Source organism: Salmo trutta, chromosome 14, assembly GCF_901001165.1.
Source record: "Salmo trutta chromosome 14, fSalTru1.1, whole genome shotgun sequence".
In the NCBI taxonomy this organism is placed as follows: domain Eukaryota; kingdom Metazoa; phylum Chordata; class Actinopteri; order Salmoniformes; family Salmonidae; genus Salmo; species Salmo trutta.
In genome coordinates this window covers 56,452,470-56,469,986 of record NC_042970.1, presented here as the reverse complement: position 1 = coordinate 56,469,986, position 17,517 = coordinate 56,452,470, and the positions used below count along the sequence as shown (strand labels likewise).

The 17,517-nt window shown below is 43.0% G+C and overlaps 2 long non-coding RNA genes across 2 annotated transcripts; both read right to left on the bottom strand.

The window, feature by feature from the left end:
- Nucleotides 1–11,750: 11,750 nt before the first annotated feature.
- LOC115208413 (uncharacterized) lies at nucleotides 11,751–12,735 on the bottom strand. The gene is made up of 3 exons (XR_003881166.1): nucleotides 12,695–12,735; nucleotides 12,183–12,252; nucleotides 11,751–12,021 (listed from the first exon to the last, which is right to left on the bottom strand). It is a non-coding gene; the product is annotated as an uncharacterized LOC115208413 (long non-coding RNA).
- A 2-nt stretch (nucleotides 12,736–12,737) lies between these two features.
- LOC115208412 (uncharacterized) lies at nucleotides 12,738–14,801 on the bottom strand. The gene is made up of 3 exons (XR_003881165.1): nucleotides 14,764–14,801; nucleotides 12,924–13,151; nucleotides 12,738–12,799 (listed from the first exon to the last, which is right to left on the bottom strand). It is a non-coding gene; the product is annotated as an uncharacterized LOC115208412 (long non-coding RNA).
- Nucleotides 14,802–17,517: the final 2,716 nt, after the last annotated feature.

The window sequence follows — 17,517 nt, the reverse complement described above, 5'->3', positions numbered from 1 at the left end:
TATTGTTATGTTTGGAGGAAAAAGGGGGAGGCTTGCAAGTCGAAGAACACCATCCCAACCATGAAGCACGGGTGTGGGAGCATCATGTTGTGGGGGTGCTTTGCTGCAGGATGGACTGGTGCACTTCACAAAAATATTGAAGCAACATCTCAAGACATCGGTCAGGAAGTTAATGCTTGGTCGTAAATGGGTCTTCCAATGACCCCAAGCATACTTCCAAAGTTGTGGCAAAATGGCTTAAGGACAACAAAGTCAAGGTATCACAAAGCCCTGACCTCAATCCTATAGACATTTTTGGGCAGAACTGAAAAGGCGTGTGTGAGCAAGGAGGGCTACAAACCTGACTCAGTTACATCAGCTGTGTCAGGAGGAATGGGCCAAAATTCATTCAATTTATTGTGGGAAGCATGTGGAAGGCTACCTGACACATTTGACCCAAGTTAAACAATTTAAAGGCAATGCTACCAAATACTAATTGAGTGTATGTAAACTTCTGACCCACTGGGAATGTGATGAAAGAAATAAAAGCGGAAATAAATCATTCTCTCTATTATTCTGACATTTCACATTCTTAAAATATATATTTTTTTTACTAGAATTAAATGTCAGGAATTGTGAAACTGAGTTTAAATGTATTTGGCTGAGGTGTATGTAAACTTCCGACTTCAACTGTGTGTGTGTGTGTGTGTGTGTGTGTGTGTGTGTGTGTGTGTATATATATACTGCTCAAAAAAATAAAGGGAACACTTAAACAACACAATGTAACTCCAAGTCAATCACACTTCTGTGAAATCAAACTGTCCACTTAGGAAGCAACACTGATTGACAATACATTTCACATGCTGTTGTGCAAATGGAATAGACAACAGGTGGAAATTATAGGCAATTAGCAAGACACCCCCAATAAAGGAGAGGTTCTGCAGGTGGTAACCACAGACCACTTCTCAGTTCCTATGCTTCCTGGCTGATGTTTTGGTCACTTCTGAATGCTGGCGGTGCTCTCACTCTTGTGGTAGCATGAGACGGAGTCTACAACCCACACAAGTGGCTCAGGTAGTGCAGCTCATCCAGGATGGCACATCAATGCGAGCTGTGGCAGAAAGGTTTGCTGTGTCTGTCAGCGTAGTGTCCAGAGCATGGAGGCGCTACCAGGAGACAGGCCAGTACATCAGGAGATGTGGAGGAGGCCGTAGGAGGGCAACAACCCAGCAGCAGGACCGCTACCTCCGCCTTTGTGCAAGGAGGAGCAGGAGGAGCACTGCCAGAGACCTGCAAAATGACCTTCAGCAGGCCACAAATGTGCATGTGTCTGCTCAAACGGTCAGAAACAGACTCCATGAGGGTGGTATGAGGGCCTGACGTCCACAGGTGGGGGTTGTGCTTACAGCCAAACACCGTGCAGGACGTTTGGCATTTGCCAGAGAACACCAAGATTGGCAAATTCGCCACTGGCGCCTTGTGCTCTTTACAGATGAAAGCAGGTTCACACTGAGCATGTGACAGACGTGACAGAGTCTGGAGACGCTGTGGAGAACATTCTGCTGCCTGCAACATCCTCCAGAATGACCGGTTTGGTGGTGGGTCAGTCATGGTGTGGGGTGGCATTTCTTTGGGGCGCCGCACAGCCCTCCATGTGCTCGCCAGAGGTAGCCTGACTGCCATTAGGTACCGAGATGAGATCCTCAGACCCCTTGTGAGACCATATGCTGGTGCGGTTGGCCCTGGGTTCCTCCTAATGCAAGACAATGCTAGACCTCATGTGGCTGGAGTGTGTCAGCAGTTCCTGCAAGAGGAAGGCATTGATGCTATGGACTGGCCCGCCCGTTCCCCAGACCTGAATCCAATTGAGCACATCTGGGACATCATGTCTCGTTCCATCCACCAACACCACGTTGCACCACAGACTGTCCAGCAGTTGGCAGATGCTTTAGTCCGGGTCTGGGAGGAGATCCCTCAGGAGACCATCTGCCACCTCGTCAGGAGCATGCCCAGGCATTGTAGGCAGGTCATACAGGCACGTGGAGGCCACACACACTACTGAGCCTCATTTTGACTTGTTTTAAGGACATTACATCAAAGTTGGATCAGCCTGTAGTGTGGTTTTCCACTTTAATTTTGAGTGTGACTCCAAATCCAGGCCTCCATGGGTTGATAAATTGGATTTCCATTGATTATTTTTGTGTGATTTTGTTGTCAGCACATTCAACTATGTAAAGAAAAAAGTATTTAATAAGATTATTTAATTCATTCAGATCTAGGATGTGTTATTTTAGTGTTCCCTTTATTTTTTTGAGCAGTGTATATTTGTTTCTTGGGACCTAGAGCTATCATCTTTGTTTTGCCTGAGTTTAAAAGTATAAACTTTGCCGCCATGGGCTCCCGAGATGCGCAGCGGTCTAAGGCACTGCATCTCAGTGCTTGAGGCGTCAATACAGACATCCTGGTTCGAATCCAGGCTGTATCACAACCAGCTGTGATTGGGAGTCCCATGGCCCACCGTTGTCCGGGGTTGGCCGGTGTAGGCTGTCATTGTAAATAAGAATTTGTTCTTATCTGACTTGCCTAGATAAATAAAGATAATTACAAATTCAAGAAAAATATAAAAAAATAATGGGAAAATAATATATAATAATATATAAAAAAATCCACTTCCTTATGTCTGAAACACAGGCTTCCAGGGTAGGCAATTGGCAATTTTGGGGCTTCAGCATTTTTCATAGAAATGTACAGCTGTGTGTCGTCCGCATAGCAGTGAAAGTTTACATTGTGTTTCCGAATGACATCACCAAGAGGTAGAATAGTGTTGATAAAACAGAACCTTGAGGAAAACTGAAACTTACAATTGATTTGTTGGAGGACAAAACATCCACAGAATAACATATCTTTGACAGATAAGATCTAAACCAACTTGTCCGTGTAGACCAATTAGGGTTTCCAATCGCTCCAAAATAATGTGGTGATCGATGGTGTCAAAAGCGGCACGAGGACAGATGCAGAGCCTTGTTCTGACACCATTAAAAGGTAATTTACCACCTCCGTGAGTGCAGTCTCAGTACTATGATGGGGTCTAAAACTAGACTGAAGCATTTTGTATACATTGTCTTCAGGAAGGCAGTGATTTTAACCATTTTTATTGTATTCCAACGTCTTTGGGTAGGTAGAGGGAGTTTGGAAGGGATTTCTAGGAATCTTTGGGTTGTCCGAGAATTTATAGCACGGCTTTTGATAATCCTTGGTTGAGGTTTGAGCAAGTGATTTGTTTTGATTGTAAACATAATATGATGGTGGTCCGAAAAACATTTAGATCTACAATATTTATTCCACAGGACAAAACTAGATCCAGGGTATGACTGCAGCAATGTGTAGGTCTGGAGACATGTTGAACAAAACCCACTGAATCGATTATGGCTCTGAAAGCCTTTTGGAGTCGGTCTGTGGACTTTTTCATGTAAATCTGAATATTATCATGACTACAAGGTCCGATAGGAATTCAGGGAACTCGGTGAGGAACTCTGTATACGGCCCAGGAGGCCTGTAAAAAGTGATTTAGTAGTGATTGATTGCATAGATTTCATGACTAGAAGCTCAAATGACAAAAACGCAGTCTTGTTTTTTGTAAATTGAAATTTGCTGTTGTAAATGTTAGCAACACCTTCACCTTTGTGGGATGCGCAGGGGATATGGTCACTAGTGTAACCAGGAGGAGGGGCCTCATTTTAAATTCATCAGGCTTGAGCCATGTTTCAGTCAGGCCAATCACATCAAGGTTATGTTCAGTGATTAGTTAATTGACTATGACTGCCTTGGAAGTGAGGGATCTAACATTAAGTAGCCCTACTTTGAGATGTGGATCACAATCTCTTTCTATAATGACAGGAATGGAAGAGGGAGGTCTTTATTCTAGTGAGATTGCCAAGGCGAACACCGCCATGTTTAGTTTTGCCCAACCTAGATCGAGGCACAGACATGGTCTCAATGGGGATAGCTGAGCTGACTACACGGACTGTGCTTGTGGCAGACTCCACTTAGCTGGCAGGCTGGCTATCTCATTGTGGAGCTAGAGGAGTAAGAGCCATATCTATGTTGATAAGATGAGAACACACCTCCACAAGGGTGCGTTCTCAGCCCTCTCCTGTACTCCCTGTTCACCCATGACTGCGTGGCCATGCACGCCTCCAACTCAATCATCAAGTTTGCAGACGACACTACAGTGGTAGGCTTGATTACCAACAACGATGAGACGGACTACAGGGAGGAGGTGAGGGCGTCAACAAAACAAAGGAGATGATCGTGAACATCAGCAAACAGCAGAGAGAGCACCCTCCATCCACATCGACGGGACAGTAGTGAAGGTGGAAAGTTTTACGTTTCTCGGCGTACACATCACGGACAAACTGAAATGGTCCACCCACACAGACAGCGTGGTGAAGAAGGCGCAACAGCGCCTCTTCAACCTCAGGAGGCTGAAGAAATTAGGCTTGTCACCTAAAACACTCACAAACTTTTACAGATGCACAATTGAGAGCATCCTATCGGGCTGTATCACCGCCTGGTACGGAAACTGCTCCGCCCACAACCGCAAGGCTCTCCAGAGGGTAGTGAGGTCTGCACAACGCATCACCGGGGGCAAACTACCTGCCCTCCAAGACACATACACCATCTGATGTCACAGGAAGGCCAAAAAGATCATCAAGGACAACAACCACCCGAGCCACTGCCTGTTCACCCCGCTATCATCCAGAAGGCGAGGTCAGTACAGGTGCATCAAAGCTGGGACTGAGAGGCTGAAAAACAGCTTCTATCTCAAGGCAATCAGACTGTTAAACAGCCATCACTAACATTGAGTGGCTGCTGCCAACATATTGACTCAAATCTCTAGCCACTTTAATAATTAAAAATTGGATGTAATAAATGTATCCCGAGTTCTTTAAACAATGCCACTTTATATAATGTTTACATACCCTACATTACTCATCTCATATGTATATACTGTACTCTATACCATCTACTGCATATTGCCTATGCCGTTCGGCCATCGCTCATCCATATATTTATATGCACATATTCTTATTCATTCCTTACACTTGTGTGTATAAGGTAGTTGTTGTGAAATTGTTAGATTACTTGTTAGATATTACTGCATGGTCGGAACTAGAAGCACAAGCATTTCGCTACACTTGCATTAACATCTGCTAACCATGTGTATGTGACCAATAACATTTGATTTGATTTAGTCACTCCTCAGCAGGCCAGGCTTGGTGTTGTTAGTGGGTGAGTCCCAGAAAGAGGGCAAAATTATCTACAAATTCGGGAGGTACAGAAAAGAGTTTAACCAGTGATTGAGTTGTGAGACTGCTGTACAGTAGAGCTCATCACTCCCCCTAACTTGGAGGGGGCCAGAGACAATTACTCAATGCTGACACATCTTTCTAGCTAATTTACATGCTGAAGCTATGTTGCGCTTGGTGACCTCTGACTGTTTCATCCTAACATTGTTGGTGCCAACGAGGATAACAATATCCATATACCCTCTACACACGCCAGTTTTAGCCTTAGCCAGCACCCTCTTCAGATTAGCCTTTACGTCGGTAGCTCTGCCCCCTGGTAAACAGTGTATGATCTCTGGATGATTCTTTTTAAATCTAATATTGCGGGTAATGGAGTCGCCAATGACTAGGGTTTTCAATTTGTCAGAGATAATCGTGGAAGGCTTCGGCGTCTCTGACTCGTTACTTAATGGGGAGAAGCAGTTGAAAGTTTTTGTTGAGCGACACTGGTTGAGCATGCTGACAGCATTTCTTTCCAGAAGCCTTGAGAAAATTGTCCAGCGGGGACTGTGCAGTTTTTTAAAAAATACTACTCTCTGTAGTTGCTGTAGATGCGGTTTCATCCTTTCCAACACTTAAATTGCCCTTGCCTAACGATTGCATCTGAAGCTTGGCTTGCAACTCAGCTATTCTCACCATAAGGCGATAGTTCTCCTGTATATTAAGAATATAGCGACTGCAATTAGTTGGCATAGCGTTAATGTTACTACCTTTTCACTGGTGGAAGTCCTGTAGAACTATGTCCAGATAGTGTCCGTGGTGAAAAAGTTGAATAAAAAAAGTTGAGTTAGTAAAACTAAGACGTTGGTAAATGTGTTAAATGCAGAGTTTTAATTAAACAGCTATTAAAAGTAAAAAACTAAGTTTGGCAGGTAGCCAAGAAGCAACAAACGGCACAGAGAGAGCGCGGAAGTGTGACGTCACAGTTCACTGGAAGCATCAAGAATGTGGCACAGTCGGGGCGCAGACATCGATTAAACGTATTTTGTTTTTTCGAGGTTACAGAGCCTACCTTGTATTTTTGTTTATCTCCCTAATACAACTTTATTTGAATTGATCTGTGTAATCGGACCTACTAGTTTTGTACTGTATTTACACCAAATCAGCAATCAGACAATATCTTCTTTAACCTCTCTGGGCTGTATAGGGATTAACAATTTGCATTAAGTAAATCAATTAAACCTTTTTTAATGCAATTGCAGACAGAAGTTGACCATGGAAACAGAGTATGTTTCAGAGTAAGTTCTGCAAAATAAAAAGGTCAAAGTTGCTTTAATATGCTTGCAGTCAACACCTAGTGATGTAACTGCCTACGTCAACACCTTCTACTCATGAAGCCCATGCATATACAGTTATACAAACTTGCAGGAGAAAACAATAGTCCAGTGTTTTCTAAGGGCTCAGCAGTAATTTTCCATTCCCGTGTGGCGTACAGTGGTATGTCTGACTTGTCTATTATCTATTTACTCCCCTGCAGGGGTTTGTGTCTATGTATCTCTTTTAGCCTTGAGGCGCTTTCTCACAGACACCCTGTTTTGACTGCAGTGGCTCACACATCTCTCAGACCATTTCTTATAAGAGGCAGAAACTAGAATAGAATTGTGGAACAGTATTAAACCTTATAATGCATATATTGCTAATCTGTGGTCCAGGACTCTATAAATGTAGTGGGGGAGGGTCATATAGCCCTTCCCCTTCCATTAATACAACATAAGCATAATCAATTATTATAATACATCATTAATTTTGTGCAGCCCCTATCATTACCCCATCAAAGTCCTTAACCAACACTGCAGTTTAAGAAAAATAATACATAATTAAAGAGCAGCAGTAAAATAACAGTAGCGAGGCTATATACAGGGAGTACCGGCACAGGGGCACAGTCAATGTGCGGGGGTACAGGTTAGTTGAGGTAATTGAGGTAATATGTACATGTAGTTAGAGGTAAAGTGACTGTGCATTGATAATAACCAGAGTAGCAGCAGTGTAAAAGAGGGGGTGGGGGAGGTGGACAATGCAAATAGTCTGCGTAGCCATTTGATTAGCTGTTCAGGAGTCTTATTGCTTGGGGGTAGAAGCTATTAAGAAGCCTTTTGGACCTAGACTTAGCGCTCCTGTACTGCTTGCCGTGTGGTAGTAGAGAGAACAGTCTATGACAAGGATGGCTGAAGTCTGACAATTTCTAGGGCCTTCCTCTGACACCGCCTGGTATAGAAGTCCTGGATGGCAGAAAGCTTGGCCCCAGTGATGTATTGGGCCAAACGCATGACCCTCTGTAATGCCTTGTGGTCTTAGGCTTAGCAGTTGCCATACCAGGCAGTGATGCAACCAGTCAAGATGCTCTCGATGGTGCAGCAGTATAACGTTTTGAGGATCTGAGGACCCATGCCAAATCTTTTCAGTCTCCTGAGGGGGAATAGGTTTTGTTGTGCCCTCTTCACGACTGTCTTGGTGTGTTTGGACCATGATAGTTTGTTGGTGATGTGGACACCAAGGAAGTTGATGCTATCAACCTTCTCCACAACAGCCCCGTCGATGAGAATGGGGTCATGCTCGGTCCTCCTTTTCCTGTAGTCCACAATCATCTCCTTTGTCTTGATCACGTTGAGGGAGAGGTTGTTATCCTAGCACCACACTACGAGGTCTGTGACCTCCTCCCTACAGAATGTCCCATCATTGTTGGTGACCAGGCGTACCACTGTTGTGTCGGCGGCAAACGTAATGATGTTGTTGGAGCCGTGCTTGGCCATGCAGTCATGGGTGAACAGGGAGTACAGGAGGGGACTGAGCACGCACCCCTGAGGGCCCCAGTGTTGAGGATCAGCGTGGCAGATGTGTTACCTACCCTTACCACCTGGGGGCAGCCCGTCAGGATCCAGTTGCACAGGGAGTTGTTTAGTCCCAGGGTCCTTAGCTTAGGGATGAGCTTTGAGGGCACTATGGTGTTGAACGCTGAGCTGTAGTCAATGAATAGCATTCTCACGTAGGTGTTGCTTTTGTCCAGGTGGGAAAGGGCAGTGTGGAGTTCAGTAGAGATTGCATCATCTGTTGGGGCGGTTTGCAAATTGGAGTGGGTCTAGGGTTTCTGGGATAATGGTGTTGATGTGAGCCATGACCAGCCTTTCAAAGCACTTCATGGCTACAGACGTGAGTGCTACGGGTCGGTAGTCTTTTAGGCAGGTTACCTTACTGTTCTTGGGCACAGGGACTATAGTGGTCTGCTTGAAACATGTTGGTTTTACAGACTCGGTCAGACAGGTTGAAAATGTCAGTGAAGACACTTGCTAGTTGGTCAGCGCATGCTCGGAGTACACGTCCTGGTAATCCGTCTGGCCCTAATGCTTGTGAATGTTGCCCTGTTTTTACGGTCTTACTCACATCGGCTACAGAGAGCGTGATCACACAGTCGTGCAGAACAGCTGATGCTCTCATGCATGCATCAGTGTTGCTTGCCTCGGAGCGAGCATAGAAGTAATTTAGCTCGTCTGGTAGGCTTGTGTCACTGGGCAGCCTGCGGCTGTGCTTCCCTTTGTAGTCTAATAGTTTGCAAGCCCTGCCACATCCGATGAGCGTCGGAGCCGGTGTAATATGATTCAGTCTTAGTCCTGTATTGATGCTTTGCCTGTTTAATGGTTCGTCGGCGGGCATAGTGGGATTTCTTATAAGCTTCCGTGTTAGAGTCCCGCTTCTTGAAAGCAGCAGCTCTACCCTTTAGCTCAATGTGGATGTTGCCTGTAATCCATGGCTTCTGGTTGGGGTATGTACGTACGGTCACTGTGGGGACGACGCCATCAATGCACTTATTGATGTTGCCAGTGACTGATGTGGTGTACTCCTCAATGCCATCGGAAGAATCTCGGAACATATTCCAGTCTGTGCTAGCAAAACAGTCCTGTAGCTTAGCATCTGCGTCATCTGACCACTTCTTTATTGACAGAGTCACTGGTGCTTCCTGTTTTAGTTTTTGCTTGTAAGCAGGAGGAAAGAATTATGATCAGTTTTGCCAAATGGACAGAGAGCTATGTACACGTCCCTGTGTGTGGTCTTAAGTTGGTCTAGAGTTTTTCTCTTCTGGTTGCACATTTAACATGCTGATAGAAATTTGGTAAAACGGCTGCATTTAATGTCCCTGGCCACTAGGAGTGCCGCCTCTGGATGAGCATTTTCCTGTTTGCTTATGGCCTTATAAAGCTCATTGAGTGCGGACTTAGAGCCTGCATCAGTTTGTGGTGGTAAATAGACAGCTACGAAAAATACAGAAACTCTTTTGGTAAATAGTGCTGTCTACAGCTTATCATGAGATACTCTACTTCAGGAGAGCAAAACCTCGGGACTTCCTTAATATTAGATTTTGTGTGTATATTTTGTTTACAAACATACACAGACCGTCACCCCTTGTCTTACCGGAGGCAGCTGTTCTATCTTGCCGATGCAGTGTAATTCCCCGACAGCTGTATTTTATCCATGTCATCGTTCAGCAACAACTCGGTGAAACATAAAAGATTACAGTTTTTAATGTCCCGTTGGTAGGATATTTGTGATCGTAGCTTGCCTATTTTGTTATCCAATGATTGTACGTTGGCTTATAGGACTGATGGTAAAGACAGATTACCCACTCACCGTCGTATGCTTACGAGGCAACCCGACCTACAGTGGTTCCTCCTTTAAAAGTTGCGAGCTTGCACTGTGGGACTTAGATGTACCCAGCGTCATGGCTTCATTGCTCCAGACCACCACAAGGGGAAGTTAGAGCACTCATTATGCATTTGGGTCCCATGGTTTTTATATGACCAATCGTATGGAGTGGTTCCAATGACAAATTTTGACATGAGCCACCCTTGCCTTTGTGGCGTTTTTCAACAAAGATGGCTGACAAAACATTACGGTGGAGCCAGATGTAAGTTGTTATAACGTCATAACGAGTCAAATATGTTAGTTAATGTAGAGACAAACGATTGTGTATATTTTTTGGTCACAAAGTTAATTTACGAAAATCGCTATTTAGCAACTTATCTGACTAGCTAACATTAGCCAGCTAGCTAGTGTTAGGAGAATGAATTTGTAATTTGTGTTGTTTAATGTTTTAGGGACTCCTGAGAATCTAGCTAGCTAAAGCATTTACTGCAAATTGAATGTACAATTGTGTAAGCTTGCCTTGCAATGCAGCTGAAGTAACATAGCTAGCTATTTACTTGCTTATTGTGTAGTGGAGATAAAAATAACTTTATGCCGATGGATGTGTAGCTAGCTACAGTATGTAGCCGATCTGTGTATGGACCCTAAAACGTTTGGTATGAATATTAGTTCAGAACCTATCTATGAACCTCAGCTATGATAGTTGTTGTATCAAATTCAAGTCTGAATGGCATTAATGAAGCCTATGGATATAATAATGTAGCGACACACACAGACAGCTGTGTGTTATGTATTAGGCTATTAGTTGGTTGTGTTGTACTTACCAGTATCCGGTGTTCGCGGGGTCCGCCATGCCAATCAACTGCTATTTGCCAATCACGGGAATGCCTGGAATGTTCTGATGCCAGGCATCCTGGTGGTTGGCGGAGTGGTGTGGAGGGGGGTTGGGCAGGGGGATGGAGCATTGGAAGTTAAGACCAGGTTTAGCCATTGTTCTCTCTCTTACTTCTGGCCTTCACAAGAGAAAGTCATGGTTCTTTTATAGGGTATCCTTCATTTATTTGGTGGGGGCTATGGCCAAACAGCCTGTGTGAATTTGGGTTAATTAACTGTAAACTCAAGCCTCTGTCTGGACAATTGTTCCTTTATGATTTAGTCAGGTCATTACAATAACTTTGTCATAAAGGAACAATTGTCCAGACAGAGGGTTGAGTTTACGGTTTATTAACCCAAATTTACACAGGCTGTTTGGCCATAGCCCCCACCAAATAAATGGATGCAAGTCCAATATACACATGTACTGTAGTTATTACCACGCATGAGATTCCCACATTGTAGCCTCTACATTGAATATATTCACTGATCATGTACTCTTCCTTGGCAAATGAAGGTGCGGTTCAGGTATGAATCTCTGAGACATTCTTTTTCAGTCATATCAAACTCCATTATTTGAATGATGCCGTGTCTGCATATATGTATTACAATTACACACTTCAACAGTGTTTACCACTCCTGCTCCTGGGACATCAATGATTACACATTTTAACTATTCAATAGACTAGAAACATGATTGATTTGTAATTCATATATACAGTAAATAAACTATGCATATCTAACTCCCTTCATCTGCATTAATCTGAGGACACAGGATAGTATTTCAATGAGATACTTAATTTCAACCAGTGGAGAATGTGAAATTCTTTATTGAAAAAAGTTCATTATCCAGGTGTTATAAATGCATTATAATTATAATAATTGTAATATTATAAATACAAGTTCAATCTGTACCTCAATGCACATATGGTGTGCATTATAAAACGAGAAGAAAGGCGAGGTGGGGAGAGAGGTGTAGAAGACAGAAAGGGGGAGCGGTAAGAACAGGGGCAGACAGCATATGATTCATGAATTACAGTGCTACCCTAATATTCTCTCAGCTCATCATAATTGCGGTGTCTCCTAACCCGCCTTGGGCCCCCAGTTGTCCCGAAGGTTATCTTAAAAGCGGGTGAAGTGGCGATGATGGGACTGGCTTCCTCTCTCACATCAAAACATACAGTACCTGCAGATGAGAGGGCATGATTAAGACTTGTTTTTTTTTATTCTAACAGTCAGTCATCTTAAATCAGGAGGTGAAATGCAAAACTGACTTTGGATCATTAACTCTGGGACTACTACTTCTCTCTGTATTTTAATGTAAAGCATCTCCTTAATAATACTTACTGTTGACCCGACCAAGTGACATCTCACCTATGATCTTGCTGTGCCTTCTGTGTCAGCCAGTTGATATAACCTAGAGGATTTAGGTGAGAAGGGGGAGAGGGATGAAGTGAAGAAGAGAGAGTTATTGTGTGTGTGTGTGGTCTCATCTGGTGTCCACACTAAGTGGCTACAGAGTACTTTATGCTGAGAAACAGACACACAACGACAAACAATAGAAGATAATGTCAATAGAAGATACTGTATGTGACGCAGACACCTATTGGAGTGTACCTGAAACATTTAAATATAGAGGGCTGTGTGTCTCACCACTTGATTATTGCAAGGCTAACCCCCAGGGAAATCATGACTTGGCAGCAACAGATAGTCCAGTGAAAATGGCTGTGTTTATGTGGTGTAAATCTGAAAATTAGCAGCTTACATCTTAAGGGTTTTTTAATTAATGCATGTGAGACAGGTTCTATGTACAACAAGACAGGCAGAGATGGAGAAAAATAACAGAACAGTTTAATTACCTCTGGTTATGGACACTTTTGCCAGCAATAAAGCTTCCACGGCCTGTTCCTCGCACAGTGAACATCTGGCAATATCTACATTTTCGACCCCTTGGTCAGCTCACTCTGAAAGTAAAGCAAACAGCTTATTTCTTTATAGACATGAAAACAATAACTGAGATATGACCGTTCAATCTAAAGCAGCAGATGTAATTGTTAGGATACGTCAATACAGCCCAGTGCTGCTTACCTGAGATGCCATCTTCGTAGGTGTCTGCTTTGACTGTCTTTGTGTCGGAAAAAAGTTGCTTTCAGAACAATGATTTTTGATTGAATATAAAAAAGGTTTTGCTCTCGACAAAAAGAGTCAAATGTACCTCCATAGCATATAACCATTTGCCTGTGAATAACCATACCTCATACAAACGTGCTGCTGTATGCAGAATTCTTGACGCACAACCAAAAATGCTGCCATATCCTGCCAGCACGCCCACAAGCGAGCCAATCAGGAGCAGAATGATGACACGTGGAGGAGGGAAAGGAATGAGATGGGAACAGCAATTTGTTGCAAGTTGGGGAGGAGGGCTAATAGCTGAACAATAGACTATTCAACCTTTACTAAAGAATAGTCTAATAACCGAGCTAGATGTGAAAACCCCCCTTCCTATCACAGACCAGATTTGCCCTAACGACCAAGGGGTAGCTTGCTACTCAATGTAATTAAGTAAGGACTTTTCAAATAAGTTACCTTACACGTTGTTGGCTGACAACTTGTTAGCAACTCTGTCCTTACGAACCACATAGCATATCATTACAGCAGTATGTACCGGTATGTTAGCTAGCTACCTAACGTTAGTAGTTATACATCAAACTTGCCAGTATATTAACTATAGGCTAACTAACTACCCAACGTTTAATGACTTGATTATTCTAGTCATTCTTAGCTTAGCTAAATGGTATAGTCATTGTGCTTTATTAATGGACATTCGGGTGCTTTCGTAAATTCGCTCTGGCTATCTATAGGCTCGACAATAGAATGAGTAAAAATTCACCCAAGGCTGAAAAACGGCTTAAGGAACGTTGGCTAAACTGGAACACTAGCGCGAGCCCATAGCAAATTGATGGAATCGAACGTTCGCAGAGCCTGTTTTGACTGGAGTGATGATGAGAATTCCATAAAAAATGTATCCCTTTTTCTATTTTACCACTACAATCTGTTCGGACGGAACTGGAAAAAAAACTACTTGTGTAGAAAGTAAACATCCCCACCTCGATGGTGTCAACTGTGCTTATGTTTGCGTAATGAAAAAGTAGGGAAAAAATTAAAACTTCTGACAATTTCTGGTCTAGTGATCGATGAAAAACGAGCTCGCTGCCCAGACTTACATAAAAGCCGCAGCGAACAACTACTTTCAGGGCTCAGAGTGAGTGACGTCACCGATTGAAACGCTATTGGCGCGCACCCCGCTAACTAGCTAGCCATTTCACACCGGTCACACCCCACTTGAAAAACATATAAATATACACATTGCGAGATATTTGGTGAAATAGACAGACATGCCTATATTTCCCCCATAGGAAACAATGGGAAGCCCGCAGAGTTCCAATAATATTTTTGTTGTTTACATTTTAACTATAAAACAACGTGAACGGGTCTCATTACCAACAATAGCGAAGCAGGCATTGTGACGTAGAACAATAAGCTGGGAATAGAACGTTCGGAAGGCGAGTTGGTGCCATGGTGCTCAATATAACTAATTGGAGCATGCACTAAAATAAGGCCTGTTTTTTTGCGATTACTTCAAAACGACGGCAAGCAGCTGGGAAATATGGCTCCACGGCAGATGCAATGAACTAGTTTTTTTAATCAGAAAAGAACGTTGTTAATGTCATGTGTCCAGCCTGCTATCTACACGGATTTCAGAGCACTCTCGTCTGAGTGTACCAGATCGCAGAATAATTGCTTTACGAGCGCTGAACACCCGTTGAATATGGGCTGTAAGTAAACGTTGGAAAAAAGCGTAATAAAATTGTTTCCAGCAGCACATTTACAGTCACCGATGCTTTGGTTAACACGAAAACTGCCTTACCAGCTCTGCTAGGTCGAGTAAAATGGCCAGAGTGGTCTCATTTGTGTCTGGAAGTAGCTAGCCAACGTTAGCTTGGGTGCTTGACTGCGGTTGTAAGGCCAGAACGCTCAAATCAACCCTACTCCTCAGGACGAATGTCCCGTGTGCGCTCCGAGAGCGAAACGGTCTGAATTTACAAACTGACAATTTCTCTCTGAATGGAAGCACCATAATATTAAATCAAATTAATTAAGCCAAATTTCTTAAATCAACCCCATATACTATGTTAATACAAAAAAGGTTTTAAATTCTCTGGTAATTCCAATTACGGAATACTGTCAAATGCTTCTCAAAGATGCCCTCTGGTGGTCAAACTAGCAAATAACTTGCAGAAATGGCTGAGAATTAAATGAATGCTGCCCCAGAATGCTGCAGCAGCACGTAGGGTGTGCCGCAGTATGACATAACTGTCAGAGGAACCACTGTACGTCCCCGATATCTCCATCTCTTTATCCTGCGAATGACGGGATGTGGGATAAAAAATCTTTGTCCAGTACGAGGTGAGTAATCGCTGTCCTGATATCCAGAAGCTCTTTTCGGTCATAAGAGACGGTGGTAGAAACATTATGTACAAAATAAGTTTCAAATAACGTGAAAAAACACACAATAGCACAATTTGGTTAAGAGCCCGTAAAAAAAATGGTAGCCATCTCCTCCGGCGCCATTACATTTTCAGTCATCTGATGCAGCACTCCATCACTCTCCTTCTTGTTCATATAGCCCTTACACAGCCTGGAGGTGTGTTGGGTCATTGTCCTGTTGAAAAACAAATTATAGTCCCACTAAGCACAAACCAGATGGGATGGAGTATCGCTGCAGAATGCTGTGGTAGCCATGCTTGTCAAGTGTGTCTTGAATTCTAAATAAATCACAGACAGTGTCACCAGTAAAGCACCCCCACACCATCACCTCCTCCTCCATGCTTCATGGTGGGAACCACACATGTGGAGATCATCTGTTCACCTACTCCGCGTCTCACAAAGACACGGCGGTTGGAACCAAAAAATCTCAAATTTGGACTCATCAGATCAAAGGACAGATTTCCACCGGTCTAATGTCCATTGCTCGTGTTTCTTGGCCCAAGCAAGTCTTCTTCTTATTGGTGTCCTTTAGTAGTGGTTTCTTTGCAGCAATTCGACCATGAAGGCCTGATTCACGCAGTTGATGTTGAGATGTAAAGCATTTATTTGGGCTGCAATTTCTCTCTAACTTTAATGACCTTATCCTCTGCAGCAGAAGTAACTCTGGGTCTTCCTTTCCTGTGGCCAGTTTCATCAGCGCTTGATGGTTTTAATGACCGCACTTGAAGAAACTTTCAAAGTTCTTAATTTTCCGGATTGACTGACCATGTCTTAAAGTAAATGAGGGACTGTCGTTGCTCTTTGCTTATTTTAGCTTTTCTTGCCATAATATGGACTTGGTCTTTTACCAAATAGGGCTATTTTCTGTATACCACCCCTATCTTGTCACAACACAACTGATTGGATCAAACGCATTAAGAAGAAAATAAATTAAGAGGTAGATGCGGTGGGACTCCAGTTTCGCCATCAGTTGGTAAACTGTCCCCTCTCTCTAGTCAGTTACACCAGAGAAAGGGTGAGAGCAGTGACCTTGAGAGAGAGAGAGTCTCTCTCTCTCCCGCTCCAAAATATTTTTTGATTGGTCATCCAACCTTGGAAACTGGCATCTTTCTAGAGCTCCGACCAGTTCCCCGTTGTCTTGAAAGCACCATGACCATCAGCTGCAGGTAGCATCAGTCTAGTAAAATAAAAAAGCAAATTATTTCAATTTATGCTCAGCTGTGCCTTGCAAGTGCTACACTAATTGATCTATTATGTTATCAAAGCTCGATTTTTGAAATATGATATGGTCTGATATGCTCTGATAATGTATTAGGTCTGCTGCACAAAACTCATTACTACAGAACAGTTTTTAAAAGTTACCTGTTTTAGTGGTAGATCTCTGCTTGCTTTTTGACTGCAAAAGTGATCTTGACTCAAAGGTTGATGGCCAATGTTGTAAAGTCTAATTTCACTGAAAGATGTGTCATCAATTAAGCCCCCGATGATTGGAGTTAGATAGATAAATCAAACAACATGCTCCATCAATCCTAATCTGGAATACGATTTGACCATTTGCAACTATGACAGAATTGCATTTGTTGATCATCAGTCTTAGATTTCCAGGGTAAATACAGTACCATTCAAACATTTGGACACCTACTCATTCCAGGGTTTTTCTTTAGAATAATAGCGAAGACATCAAAACTATGAAAAACAGGTTGAGAGAATACCAAGAGTGTGCAAAGCTGTCATCAAAGCAAAGGGTGGCTACTTTGAAGAATCTCCGCATGTGTGGTTCCCACCGTGAAGCATGGCGGAGGAGGTGTGATGATGTGGGGGTGCTTGCTGGTAACACTTTTTTTTGGTTACTACATGATTCCATATGTGTTATGTCATAGTTTTGATGTCTTCACTATTATTCTATAATGTAGAAAATAGTAAAAATAAAGACAAAACCCTTGAATGAGTAGGTGTCCAAACTTTTGACTGATACTGTATATTCTAAATGCAGAAGACACATTTCAGTTGAAGGCATTCAGTTGTACAACTGACTAGGTATCCCCCTTTCATTCAGTTGAGGATGAAGGTAGTCTTTTTCTCATCATTGGATAAGGTGGTTATTAGGCAGAAAGAATAATTAAAGTTTCCAGCC